Consider the following 15232-nt stretch of genomic DNA (forward strand, 5'->3'; position numbering starts at 1 on the left):
GTTGTTACAAAGGATTACAGAAGGAACAAGGTTTGCTAGAAAAAGTATTCCCTTGAGAAAATCTGTTACAGCTGAAAGGCCAGGACCTGCTTCTTTCAAAGAAAATAAACACGTTTCTGCATCCACAATCAAGCCTCATTTCAGGTACGAAGCGAGCTTGTTTATTCTCTGGTGTTTATGTACTTCCCATAGGCTTTGGTGTTCAGTTTAACATATTTGAAGACCAAACATACACTCACAAATTCTCTCTGCAAAGGAAGATTCCTGTTGCATCTTTAAAGCACACTTTTGGACAGAGATAAATGGCTATGAGCTTTGGGAACATAAGAGCCAGATGGTCAATTGAGATTTCTTTGTATGTTTCTGTATTTCACTCCAGAGTTGATCTTGCATAAAAAATATTTTTTTAGCATTTGCTATCACTTGCAGACCTGAGGAAACCTCTGGAACAGAAAGATTTGCAAATGGTCTACTCCAAGGGGTCACAAACCTTTGACTCACTCTTTTCTGGTCATTAAAATCTATGTGCTTTGGGTTTTTGTACCCAGGGCTAATTCAGAGCTTTTGGTCCGCTGGAGTTTTTTGTTAAACAATATCCATGTCTAAGGGAGCAGCCCCTCCTGTGCACTTCAAAAAGGTGAATCCAGTCTGAGCATTGCATTTCTCCGGGTAGTTAATTGTTATTTCATATTCATAGCCTAAACCTCCTGTGAGTTGGGAACAACCTCTGAAATTCCCCGCAAATGTTTGTCGGTTCTTCCTCTGACAGCCAGGAATACAGGGCGGGAAGGCAGTATGTGTTGATCAACTTTATAATTTTACAATTTAATTTTACAAGGTCTGCTGGGGAAATACCATTTTCACGCTCTGCCCCACATCGATGCTTTGGATCACTGCAGAAGGCTCCGCAGCAGCCATTCCCCTTTCCTGTCACTCATTTGCTACGGACACCGTCCGTCTGTGCATCCGTGGGAGCGTGTCCCTCCCCAGCGAGGTGACACGGTGCCTGCAGCTCTGCGCAGGGTCAGCTTTTTGGTCACAGTAATCTAGCACATCTCCTGCCTCTGGGCAGTTATACCATTTCCCCCCTCTCCCTAACCACCTCGATGTCTCTTGTGAATGCGGTGGGGAACGTGTTTGATTTTCTGCATCGCTTTAATTAGAACCAGGCGTGACTGCTGATCCACGCACCTCGGGCTATCAGGAGAGAAGGGGTTAACTGATCCTGCGGGACGAGGGCTGTCATTGCCAGTAGGCTTGTCTAAGATGAATGAGCTTTTAAGGACTGCCAGCTCCTGAACGGACGCAAGGACCAACGGCATCGACTTTTAATAACCAGCAACCAGTGGCAGGAGCACAGATGGAGGCAGCGTGCTTCAGCTCGAAATAAACCCCGGAGGTGTCGGGGCAGCGGAGAAGGGCTGTGCTGGCAGCGTGAAGGTGGAAAAGATGAAAATCTGGCTGCTGGGGAAACAAACAACGCTGCCAGCCTGGATGTGCGTGTAAGCCTTGCTTCCCTGTTCCAGCCCAAGCACCCGAAGCTGCTGCACTCGGGTTGACTCACGGCCGCTGGCCGGTTTCGGAAAGGCCGTCCCGCGCTGTTGCAAAACAGCCGCCGGCTGCACGGCTCCCACCGGGGCCACGGCCCCGGCCGGGCACTCGGGCTCCCTTGAACCCGGCTGCCGGAGCCCGGGTCAGAAACAGCGGAGAAAACCAGAAAACGGGGAGTGGGGTTTGACTCTTAGGGGACTTCGGGAAGGCTGCCCGGCCCTGGGGCCCCACGGGAGCAGACGCACCGCGGGGTCCGCAGGCGGCAGCCGGGCAGAGGCTGGGGGGCTGCTCCTGCCAACACCCTCGGCAGGCAGTGCCGGCTGCGTCCCGGTGCGGAGGGAGGGCACCCCCGGGGAACACGGGTGATAAAATACTTCCCGCAAGGCAGGATGATTTCCTGGCTGGGAACCGCGCGTGGGCTGTGCCTTGTCCCCGCTCCTGCCAGACGTGGTGGGGTCACCGAGGGGCACCGCGCTGCCCTTCCATGGCCCCGGCATCGCCGCCCCGGCTCCACAGAGGAGTGAGTACAGGCACTCGCTGTGGCATCGGCCCTGACGCCAGGCAGCTTTTGGAGACCCGAGCAGCAGCGGACACGTTTAGAGCATTGTAAATAATCCTGCAAACAGCTCTGCTGAGCCAGGGCAGCAGTGCTCGTATGGAGGAGCAACAGCTAAGTTTGAACATCTGGTTCTGTGAATTCCTATATTGTAATAAAATAAGTCTTCCCACAGATTTCACGTCATCTTTGTCTGGGCATCACTGAACTGTGAAGAGAGAAACTTTTTTGTGGTTTTCAGAGGAACAAAGAGACAATATGCATCTGGTGAGGTGTCCTGGCAGCCTCCCTGAGCCTGCATGTCGCGCTGGCAGCATGGCCCTGTGTCCTGGGACAATAACTGCCTGACCCACGGCACCCCAAACAGCAGAGCCTGGATGGAGACTGTGGTCTCCAAGGCCTGGGGAACACAAGATAACCTTGCTGCAGCCCATAAAGACCAAGAACAGCAGCCCCTGAACAGAAAGAGGGACTGGGGAAATGCCTGCAATCTGGATCCCACTTTTTTGGCCCCCATTCCAATGAAGGGGCAACAAAGAACATGCAGAAAACTGGTTAAAACCTCACAGTCCTAATGAAGTCCAGCAAGGACCATTCCCTGCGGCTCAGCCAGGCGCCTGCAGCCCGCGGACTCGAGCATCTCCCTGGGCAGGGCTGGGTGCCGGGTCGGGCAGTGCCGGACCGACCGTGTCCAGGGGACACAGAGCCCCGTGCGCTGCCTCTGCGGGCACTGCCGCCTTAGCAGCATTACTGATTTCTCACCCAAATGGCCCTCAGGAACAGAGAGCTCGCTCTTCGGTTTCAGGGGAGCCAGGAGCACCCAGGGGACCCACCTTCATCTTTGAGCGGGGGGAGGGATGTGCCGCGCTGGGTTGTGATGCTCAGCCTCCTGCTGCCAGGGCTTGCCTTCACGCACGGGAGGACACTGCTGGGTCTCCCCAGAGCTGCCAGGCAGCAGCTTGTGTGCAGGTGCTCATCTTTTTTGAAAAGATTTCCCTGCAAAATATGAATCTGCTGGAGCAGGTGGTTTGGCAGCGGGAGCGGGCACAGGAACCTGCTGGGAAATTAACAGTGCAAAGCTGAAGCAAGCTGGATTGGCTCATGTTTTGCATTAAGCACAGGGCTGTCTTTACTCCCTGGGAGCAGACCCAGAGCCGTGCGTTCCCAGACTCGGGCAGCAGCACGTGCATCCCCTGGGCTCCTCCCTACACCGCTGCCTGCAATGTGACTGCTCAGGTGCTATTTGCCTTTGATTATCGCCTCCAGACGCCGTGATGTGAGTGTGCTCAAGCTGCCTAGCAGGCTCTCTAGCCTGTCTGGCATCCTTTGAGGACAAGCGACTCTCCAGCATGAACAGAACTGTAGAGTCCCCTTCTCCACAGCTGGCCACGTCTCAGTAACGCAGCCTGTAACTCATCACGCCCATTTTGTTTATTCAGAGGCAGGCATGTTTAAGAGACTCTGAGCTTATCTTAAGTCTAGCACTTATGCAGAGAAGAAAGACCCACCAGTCTGTTGAAAGTCAGGGGGACATTTGGCTGCAGCCACCTCTTGGGGATGAGAAATGGCTGATGGGGGAATGCAATGGGAAATGTGATGAACTCAGCTGTAAATGTGTGCGGACAAAGTGGGTTCAATGAAACCTGAGAATTTTAGAGGAGGGGAATGTGACCCCACTCCCGAGCCGAGCCTCCCCCGCCCCAGGAGCTCCCTGCCCCTATTAGCTGGTACAAGTTCACATGCATCCCCGCTGATCAGAGCGGAGAGACCACAGCCATAAATCTTCCTAAGTTTTCTGTGGGACTAGATTCCATTTAGTCCACAGACTTACCAGTCTGTTTGGGAAAAGGGATTTCATTCCTTTGCTTCTTCTTGTCAGGATGGATTTACTGATCCCAAACATGTTCCTCACACTTTATTTAGGGCTTAATATGCATCATTTACATTGCTGAGCTGTCACCAGCCTGTCTGAGCTATATAGGCAGGCAGGCAATGCATTTCCCTTGCCCCATTGCTCTCCCTGCCAGATGTGGAGCTGTGAGGATAAAGCAGTTAGAAGATCCCTTGATAGATGTACTTTGCCTTTTTGGGGGTTGCTGCTTATTCCCCTCTGCAGGGGCCAAGCAGGCTCAGCACGGATGGACAGCTTCCTCCAGCTACATTCCCAGGAACAAGTCACCTGTAACACGCAGTTCTGTGGGAGAGGATTCGATTTCCTCATTAACAGATGTCAAGTGATGGCTCTTGAGCCCAGCAAAAGCTTGCCTCTGTCTGCATCTTTACAGAAGATTCCCCGAAGCCGATCATGTTCACTAGATATCTCACATCTGCACACAATGTAAGTATTCATTTCTGAATTACTAGAGCTACAGAAATTCCGAGTCATTAGAGAGGGTGCTTACAAAAACAAGGGTGGCATCTAACATATAATGAAGAAGAGCAGAGGATGGGGGTGGGAGGGACATGAGGCTCTTGGAAGCCTCTTACAAGAGCTAAGAGGTGGCCAAGGCCAACGGTCTCCTTGCCTTCGCTGGTGGCCCCTCCACCCTCGCTCCCCAACAAGGGACCCGCTCTCCCATCCTCTCCTGTGCCGACTGACGGAGCTGGGGAACACCCCGGGGCTGCGCTCCCCAACACGGGTGTTGGAGACCCCTTTCAGTCTATGGAAAACTGATCATTTGTCTAGGCTGGCCACAGCTGGATGTCTAAGCTTCCTCCGCTTCTCCAGGAGCTGTTTCCGCAGCTGAGATTGTCCCTGCTCTGGACTGTCCCCGCTCTGAGATGTGATGTCCCTGCTCAGGCTGTCCCTGCTCAAGCCGACCCTGCTCCGGGATGTCCCTGCTCCGGGATGTCCCCGCTCCGGGATGTTCCCACTCTGGGATGTTCCCACCCCAGGATGTCCCTGCTCTGGGATGTTCCCACTCTGGGATGTTCCCACTCTGGGATGTCCCCGCTCCGGGATGTCCCCGCTCCGGGATGTCCCCGCTCCTGCACCTTCACCCAGAGCAGTGACCCCACCTGCTCCAGGCCACGTTTCCTCCTCTGCAGCCCTGAGCCGTGCGATTCAGCGGGGTCTGCCTCCCCACCCCACCCCCCGCAGGAGGAACAGGGAGACATCCCCAGCCTCTCCTGCTCCACAGCCCCTTTCCAGCAAAAAGGAATGCACCGTTTCCTCCAGGACTCCAGGAACTGAACTGCTGGCCCCTGGGAGCTCTGAAAGCAAAAGGAACAGTGGCATTAGCATGATGGATCCCTGATGATAGCACAGGAGGGGAAACACAGGCAGGATTTACATTCTGTCCCTTACGAATGGTTTGGCTGATATACTAAAAGCCGGATGGAGCATAAAAAATGGAATTTATTCAAATTAAATGGTTGCAAATGTCATATTACACTGAGCCAGAAAGCTCTCCTACACGCAACAAATGGAATTTATGCTTCTAGAAAGCGTGCAATTTTACCTGCTACTGCCTGTGAAGGACATTCTTGTCCTTGACTTGTGATTTCAAAAATAAAGAGCAAACAGCACCATCTTGTTGGGGTGCCAGGATCTATCCAGAAAGATTTCAGAAAGGCAATATATACTTTTTCAATTAATTGAATGAACACTGCTTCTTTCCAGGTGAATAGCAAAATTACCTGCAGATGTGACTTTAACTGCAGTTGTTAACATTTAACATTTGCCCTGCAGCTCAAAATCACTAACTCATGAAATGAAAGGAAAATCAGGCTGGTGACTAGTGGGTGCTGACAATGGCATGCCTCAAAAGGAACAGACTGAAATGGGGAGGATCCCCCCTCCAAAAGGCAGGCCCCTTTGAGGCTCTTTGAGCGAGGACCCCAAATCTGAGACCCCAGAGTCTCGAAGACCCGGGAGGAGGGAACACCTCGCAGACTGCCCTCCGTCCGCGGGCAGAGGCAGGAATCCTCTTCCCCTGCCCTTCTTTGGTGCTCTCCAGCCCTGGCAGATGCTCCGCAGGAACCAGCTCCCGTTTCTGGGGATTTCTGGAGCAGAGAGCGGAGCCCAGCGCCCCGGGGCTGCGCTGGGGCAACAGCCCCCGGCCAGTACCCGCTTGTTTGAAGCACAGGACTGCTTTGACTCAAGATAACTGGATTCTCTTTCTGCCTGCTGTTAAATAGGTATTCAAGTTAAGCATGCTTAGCCTGGGTCACAGCACTCAGCACCTTGCGGGTCTGAGCTCGCCGTGGGGGGCAGGGGCTGGGGCTCTCGGTGACACTCGGGCACCCGGCAGCTATCATCACACGTTCCTGTACATGCGGAGCCTGTTTAAAACAATGGCTTGTAAATGCAAAGATCCATCTCCAGTTACTGCTCCTCTGCATCAGCCAGTCCCCTGCTCTACGTGAGATATGTTTCAAACGATAGCATTTGTCTTTAATAAATGGTCACTCCATAAACTGCCTCCTATGGGAAACCTGGGCTTTATAAGTAAAACCTGATGTTTCCATTTCATTATAATGCATTCGCTCTAAGATGAATACCAACTCATCCTCTGTTTAATATCAGCCTAAGGTGTGCAGTGGGTTTGTATTACTATTTATGAAATTCATATAGCTGGGCTTAATCTGTTTCAGATCCCACAGCTGTCTCTGTATCTGTATCAGCTTGACCTGAAACAGGGGTGTTCTTCTGCCGGAGTCACTGGCACCATCAACATTCAGAGATAAGGAGCAAAGCTCCTTCCATGGCCACAGAAAATCTGGCTGTAGATTTGAGGTCCTTTAGCCAAACGTTTGCTTCAGAATACCTTCTGGCATGCTTTATTTTTAAGGCCGAATCTGTGTTCTTGACCATATTCTAAAAAGGAACCTGAGATGCATAAACAGTTTTCGTACGACGTGTCAAAGCAGCGCTGCGTGCCACCCTCATGCATGCGCTGCAGATCTGATAGAGAGAGCACCACATTGCAGACTGCAAGGCGCAGGGTCTCCGTGCTTGGTGGATACATGCCACTCACTTACCTCTAGCCTTAAACACACCATTCTGTATGCGTGCAGCTTGGATCTTGACACCCCTCAGCAGAAAAACGCTTCATAGGTAAATGACAATTTCTCAACCATTCAGTAGACATCTACTTACAACATCACTTTAAAATATTGCTCACCAAGTACAAAGCTCATCCAGAGGATGATAAAGCGGCGCAGGTAGTGAGTATATTTGTATTTGGCTTAAACAAATGTAAAACATGCACTGAGCTATCCATTGAATCCAAGCCTCATGTTTCACGCCACCAGTCATATTCCAGTGCTGCATCACTCAGATATTTCTAACAAAAGCGATGAGATAATCTCTGTCCCATGAGAACTGCTCTGCTGGTATCTCCTGTGGCTTGAAAAGGGAAGCAGAGCGCTGCCTCGTCTACTGAACTTTGCAGAGATCTCTTTTCTGGCTCAGTCTCACTAGGGACTGAAGATCCCTCAAATAACCTCAAAAGGCTTAGCGATCGGGCTCAGGGAGGCACCACTGATTTGTGTCACTGTTGGAGAAAGAAGAGAAAGTTTTACTGGAAGTTGTGTAGAGTCATAAGCAAATGGATGAGAAGAAATACATATTTTAGCTGGATTGCTCTGCTCCCCCCTTTTCCCGGACTACTAAACAAATACCACCACAGCAGAGTAAATGAATGAAACCACAGAGCAATTAGTTGACCTCTCCAGCCTAGAAGATGTCCCATCTGGGAAAGTCCGGGAAGGACGAGCTCCACCAAAGCAGTGCCTGCGAGCGTGGGGCAGGTCTGCTGCCGGCGAGCAGAGACGCGGGGGGTGGCTGCTCAGCATCGCCACAGCCGGGGGAGGGCGGCTGCGGGGCCCCCTCCACGCTCACCCGCAGGACTGGCTTCTTTCACGAACCCCTGGCCAGAACCTGTAGTTTAGTTCATAGCAAATGCCCTTTGGGGATGGAAAAAATAAAAAAAAAAGAGAGACTGACCCACTTGAGTTCCATCTGTTGGAGTTTATAACTGTTCTCCTTATAATTGCCAACAGACAATGTGAATTGCAATTAGTTAATTGCTTGCTAACTTTCCGTTCTAATAATAGTCATGTTCCAGAGTTATACAAGCTTGGATGCTGCTGCTGTTCCCTTGCAACTGGCAATAATAAATAATACCGTATTCCCTCAGCATTACCCTGTCTTCCAAGTTTCATCCCCATGCAAATTGCTCCAGCATGTACTAATCCCTGACGGGATGGCAGAGGCATCAACAGCATTTATTTGTAGTTCGTTGCACTGGGAGTGTTCAACACTTGCACGATGATGTGGCACCGGGATGCTGTGACTCCCACGTGCCACTTGTCCCTTCTGCATGGCCAACGCGGCAGGTCAGGGAGGTGCCTCTCGACCGGGCTGGGCAGCAGGACCAAGTGCTCTGCATCCCTGCACACCCAGCCCTCTTGTCAATATGTGTTTGGTTTCAGAGTTTTGGGGGTTTTGGGTTTTGTTTGGTTTTTTGCTTCCCCTTTGCAGGATCAGAAGTGGCCCTGGCCCCTGTAGTGACATGTTTTATTACCAGTAGCTTCAATAATGTCAGCAGAGACCTAAACTGGAGCTTTAGAGAACCCACACCCTCCAGCAACAGGACCAGCTGTACAGTGTCACTGCTGCAGCGATAAGGGGGGGCCTGGACCCCAGCAGGGCTCCTGGTGGGGACAGGGGTCAGGCTGGGTGCAGAGCCCAGTGTTCCCAGGACTGGGGACACGGGGAGCTCCCTTCGACACCAGTGAACTTTTCTGCACCCCTCTACAGCCTTTCTAATCTCCAGCTTGTTACTGCCGTGCAGATGCAGCTAATTGAGTAGCAAAGCAACAGCCCAATCCAGGGAAGTCAAGGCCAATGAAATGAGCAGCAGCATTCCCTGGCGCGCGAGGAACTACCGAACACAGACCTGCCAGCAGGCTGACATCCCCTGAGCTTGCAGGCTAATCTTATTAAACTCGACCAAAAAGCCTTTTAGAGTTGGGGGAGTCGTGTCCAGCAAAAACTGGTCTGGATTATTCCCCTGCTCCCTCCAGGGTTTTTCCACATCGCTGGCCACCCACCGCCCTGCGCCTCGGGCGGGGGATGTGGGACCCCCAGCTGCCAGGGGAAGGGGAACATCAGCCCAGACCCCTCCGCCCCGGGGCTCAGCCCACCTGAAGGCCTGGCTGCCGCAGACACAAAGGGCAGGAGGGGCTCGTTTTCAGGTTCCTCATTAGCAGAACTGCTCTGTCGCTGCCTCCGATGCCCTCCCAGCCCCCTGCTCCACAGAGATCAGCCACAGGCTGCCGGCTCCAGAACTGCTTCAGAGTGCTTTTCCTTTGTGCACAATTATCTTTTCCATCTCTCACTTCTCCCCTCCCCTGCTCCTGACATCTGACTCACGGGTGAATTTATTAAGTTTAAAAGCACTCCTTGTGCAAGCCATGCTCCACAGCCCCATCGCCCCACTTGCACAACCTGCTCTCAGCCTCCTTCCCAGCATTTGGGCAGAGAGGGACCACAGCCCTCCCAGGAAGCAGAGTTTTCCTCGGCAAAGCCGCACGGGGTGAGCTCTCCCTCACTTTGCACAACAATGTGGAGATTTCTTGAGGAGGGAAGCTCTATGTAGAGAACTGGCCTGGACAACCCAGGATACCGCTTTCAACATTTCCCCATCTCGAGCTTGGCATCAGCAGGTATTTCCAGACGTTTTCAGGTTCTTGCTCTCCTGTGCACTGTACACCCAGGGACATCCTCCACATACCACGCTGCCAGACATTTTTCTCAATGAAACTCCCACATTCCTATTCCATAGCCCTCTGAGAATGGCTGATTTGAAATGCCCAGGAATGAGTGAAATTTTCAAGGTTCCCTGAGCATGAAACCGCATAGAAAAACCAACTCCAACCCATTGCAAAAAATCGTCATAGATGGAAACTTGGCCTGGTTTTTGAAGGCCAGGGTTAATCTATTATTGCAACAGACTGGAGGGAACATCAGACCCATTGATCTAACAACCACCTTTAAGTGCAGCTTGTGTAAATCAACAAGACCTTTACAATTCCTGATGGGTAAGCCCCTGATGTTCTATTTTGCTTTCGAGATCAGCTCTGTTTAAACTTCTTAGTCATTTCAGTTCCTCCATGAGGAGAGGGAGATGGTGGAACTCACTTTTGAGGGTAACATGTAAAGAAAGGAAATGAATGATAGTATTTTATTTCTCAGACACCCAAAGCAAGACAAATTGTAGGATTTACTCCAGAGTCACAATTTCTCTTGCATTACAATGGAGCCACGCACTCCTTCCCAAAACAGGGATGTGATGTTCTCTGCCAGTGAAAGCAAGAACTAAGAGTGCTGCCGCTGCTGCCTGCTCCCCGCGGCTCAGGTGCACGAGGCAGGAGCAGGCTCCTCTTGCTCAGAAGAAGTAGCAGGACACGGCGAGCCGAAGGAGCTCAGCCAAAGGCACAGCTTTGCTTACTTCTGCTCTGGCTTCCTTCGCGGGTGTTTTTTCTCAGCGCTGGTTGATGGCTTTCAGACTGAGGGAACATTAGGAAATGAAAGGGAGAAGGCTGTGACACATCGCACGCGGTGCCAAGGAATGGCGGTGACGCACGGCAGCTGGCGGGGACCCCGGTGTGCACCTCGCCCGCCCCGCTCCGCGGGCCCCCGCCGCCCCGGCACGCCCGCAGCCGCCCAGCACCACCTGCAGCTTCCCAGCTGGCACCGGGAGCGGGCGACGCTCGCCCGCGGCTCCCCCCGAGGTGACGCTGGCCGGGGCCACGCCGAGGGGACAGGCAGCAGGGGCCGCGGCACCCCCAGAGCCGTCCCCCGCCAGGGCAGGGCTGGCAGGGCTGGCAGCAGCACCGCACCACAGCACCGCTTGCTCCCGGGGCCGCCCGCACGTTGCAGGGAACGGCGTCGCTTTGGGGCGCAGGGGCAGGGGAGGGTGAGGCGTGACCGGCCCACGCTGCCGCCTCGGGAGCATCCCTTCTGCTCGGCCGCTTGAGTTACTCCCGGCAGACGCTGCCAGGTGCTCTTGGAGGCGAGGCCGTCAGGTTTGGCCAGCCCGAATTCATCCCCTAGCCTCAGGGGAAAAGAGAAGAGGTCCTATTATGCTTAGTGCGGAGCCGAATCTGGTCTCTGGCTGCGAGTGGCAATGGTCTATACACAAAAATGCTCTAAAGCTGACTGCACCAAATGTTTCTTCTCCACCTAACACAGTTGTTTGGGATTCAGTTAGAAACAAAACTGCATCTTGTAGTTTTTAATAAAGCTCTTGGCGAACAGTTCAAACACTGGGGGGGGAAGTGAGAGACAGAGGTTGAATTTATGGGAGCGGGAGGAGATCATTTGCTTTCTTAACAATTGGAAAAGATTAATAGTGTGCAAAGGCTCTTGGATTCATTCCTCACATAGCAGAATGGTTAGGAGGCTTACCGGCTTGATATTCTTCATTCTGCCTTCCCCAGGTGGCCTAGAGACTGTCTGGACTATGGAGAAAAAGGAGCAGGGAGCCACCCCATCTCAGTCCCCAGTGAGGAGCGCTGAATCTCACAACAGCTTGCTTTGCTGTGAAATTAAGTAGTTACTTTATATTTCTGTAAGTGCTGCTTGCGTGGGAAGGCGATGGCGACTGTGGAGCTGGTGGAAACACAGGGCAACAAAGCAGGTTTGTCCTACCAGCACGTACCCATTCCTGGGCCCCAGGCCACTGACGGCACAAATCCGATTCCACAACAAGAATCGAAACTTAGGGGAGGTCTCACTCCTACACCTGGAATTTTGCAATCAACACGTAACATGCCAGGTGAATCCTGAAGCAAGGACAAATGGAAGGAGAAAGACAGGAATTTCCTAAGTCCCAGTGAACAGCCCAAAAGCTTCTTTCCAATAGCCAAAACCCACTGCAAGCCTTGGTGCAGAGAGAGTGGAGGGGGGAAGGATGAAAAGCCACTGGATGCACATGGGGAACCACAGGACGTGACTTCGAGACAAGCCAGGGGCTGTGTCGGAGAGGCAGCCTCCGGGACTGTAAACTGGATCAAGCTTTGCTTCCAATCTTACAAACCTCATCATCCCAACGGACTTTGGGATGACAGACGGCCCTTTTCCCCAGAGGCCCATGCGGAACACAGCCCTTCCGCACGAACCCTGGGGCTGCGTGCAGCTTGGCACACTCGACAGCCAAGACAGGATGCGCAGGTCACCTGGAGAGCATGAGCAAACGAAGCCACTGACCGTATCCCCTGCCTGCAGTAACAGTCATCTCCCCAAAACCAAAGTTATGCTGGAAGCTAGATGAGAGGATGGGCAGAGAAACTTGCTTTCCGTTGTTGGGTCACTGTCAGAGGAACATCGGACAGATCTCCTAATTTCTCCATGCTGCTGTAGCTGGGAAATCGCAAGCCAACACCCCTGCCACTTGGCTGGGTGCAAGTGCAGTACTGAGTGTTTTCAAGACTTCATAGACAGCCATGGAGCAGTCAGCTATGGAAAATAAAACTTTGCTATTTATGAATATCTATGGTGCTCCAGTTTGGGGGTAGAAGGCTACATTGATGCTTAAAACATCGCATTTTGAGGCAGCAGCGACTTCTCAGAAGGCCATGATTAGTCTTATTTTTCAAATATTAGGAAATAAAATGTTTGCTCCGTTTGCAAATGAATGAGGAACTTGAGCAAAACTGCTAAACATAAAAGTTCCTGGACATCTGGAAAGGATTAGTCAGGAAGGTGCCTGGGACGAGGAGTTCAGGCAAGTTCAAGAGACACCTACTGTAGATTTGTTTCCACAGAAGGAGGGAGGAGGAGTAAGAGGGTTGAGGGGAAAAGCAGGAAGGGAGGATTGCAATAAAACCTGTGCAGGACTGGCAGGTGAGGTGAGCGATGAGAACAGCCTCCATTCTGCAGAAGCGTGAAGCGCAGAACAGGCGGCCCCAGAGGGTCTGCGGGAATAGAAGGGGCTGGGGGTAGCAGCAAGGGATAAGCCCCGGTGGCAAAGAGCCGGCCAAAGAAACGCTTGTGCCCGTCTTTGCAAGGGCAGACAACAGACCCTGTGCTGAGCACGTCCGCACTGCAGGAAAGCAGATCCCTGCTCCTCAGCCAGATGTGTCCCCACTCACCGCACATCTACAGCATTAGCAGATTTTCCCCCCGTTGGAGCTCACCAACAACTCAACAGGGCAAATGCTGTGATAAAGTCAAGAGCACTAGAGAAACACTAAAGCGCAGACAGCCGGGCGCTAGGAACAGAGCTACGTATCCAATTAATGTAGATGGGAGAATGTTTGTTTTATTTCCGAGCGGATAAGCACTCACTCAGCCTCTTGGGCCCTGCAAAATCACAAAGGAGCTCTGCTTCAGGCCAAGATGAAAGTCTCAAAGAATAAGCATGAAAACCACAGGGGCTTGTGAAACCCATGCTTGGTTTATTAAATGACTCACGAAGCTTTTAATCACATATTTCTGCCTCCGACTCACTTTACACTTAAATTCAGGTGCCAAATCCTTTGTCTTTTTCCTAACTATGGACCCTTGTAGTAAATTCAATTTTGAAATCTGTTTGAAATCCATGAGCTTATGCTGAAGCAAAGCTTCTGGATTTCTTTTAAAAGTTTGGACTTACTCACAGCAGGTCCTCATTTCTGAAGCAGAACTGTGCAGAGACACCACTGCATCAGAAGTTAACTTTCACCCTATGTGAAAAAACAAACTAACCAGACAGAAGTCAGATGCTCTCTATAAATGTGCATGGGCATTCAAATTTAGTAACCGATTTTAGTTTGTGCTTTCCCTATTAGTGAAGAACAACTATTTTCAAATTAAACTAGCAGGAGGTAAAGCTGAAAATCAAAGCATGACCTTTGTGTTTCCCGAAAATTTTACTTTAACCAGGTAGCTCCAGCTGCTAACTTTGTTTTATTGTACTCCTGAAAGACAGATCTTCATGCAAGAATATTTTAAGCGCTCTGCTCCAAAACTAATGGCGCTCGGGTTTATTTTTATGGTTAGGTATATTTTGCCAGTTAGTTTCAGAGCCCTTGATACCGCCCGTACCCAGTGGCCTTGCTCAGGCGTCGCACAGGCTGGAGCCCCCGCGTTCGGCTTCCCTGGGCAGCAGGAGAGGACCCCGCCGCCTGCCAGGCGGACGCTGCTGCTTTTTCACTCGCCTCCCTCCCGTCCCAGGACTCGGGCAGACGCTGAAATCCTTCGCTGGTGACAGCAGACACGGCTCGCTAACGGCGGGCCGTGTCACAGGGCAATCTTGGAAAGCTCGGGCACGGACCAAACCGAGAGCGAGCCAGGGACCCTCGGGCTGAGGGGGAGAAAGCAGCGCCCACCACAGAGAGTCTGCCCCGGCTGGGACGGCCCCACCCAGCGACATCCCCGTCCTCGGCACGCAGGTGTCGAACGCGGCCGCGCGGGCTGCCTGCCCACTCGAGCGCTCTCAGGGTAATCGCTGCAAGGCGGAACGCCCACCCTGGCTGTGCTCGCGGTGGGAGCCCTCGGACCCGCAAAGGTGCGCGGGCAGACGCCGGCGCAGGGGACTCACACACACGAGGCACCACGTTCTCGTTAGCAGCCGGGGACCCTGGCAGCCATCCTGAGCTGCAACATCCAAACCTTGAAACGGAACAAACCCACAGTTGTATCCAATTAAGAGCGCTCCGACGCGGAGGCTCAGTCGTGCCCTTCCGGAACGCTGCAGACAAATGCAACTGATGACACGGCCCATCAGCCAGAAACAGTACGGAGTAATTAATCACACCACAACTTCAATGAGCACCTCCTGCACCCCATTTCAGTCAGTCAGAATCAGGTCATGGCCACTTTTAGTTCGGAAAGCTCCAGCACTTTTAGCAGGGCTGTTGTTAGCCCAAAGACAGACATCAGAGGGCCAAACATCTGGGACAAGCAGAAGGGCCACCACCAAACTGTTCTGAAGACCTTCCAAAGTTTAAATCCATTTGTTTTTTATGCAGCTGTGCTAGAGGCAGACTGACAGAGAAGAGGGGTGTTGAAGGGTCATATGGCGTGCGCACATGTAAACACAATCCTGCATCCACGAACACCGCGATTTACAGGTTTATGACAACGATGCCTCGAGGGCTGAGCGGGGATGATACCCCAGGATTCACCCCACG

This window comes from Tyto alba, unplaced genomic scaffold, assembly GCF_018691265.1.
Source record: "Tyto alba isolate M040663 unplaced genomic scaffold, T.alba_DEE_v4.0 Super-Scaffold_20, whole genome shotgun sequence".
Taxonomy (NCBI): domain Eukaryota; kingdom Metazoa; phylum Chordata; class Aves; order Strigiformes; family Tytonidae; genus Tyto; species Tyto alba.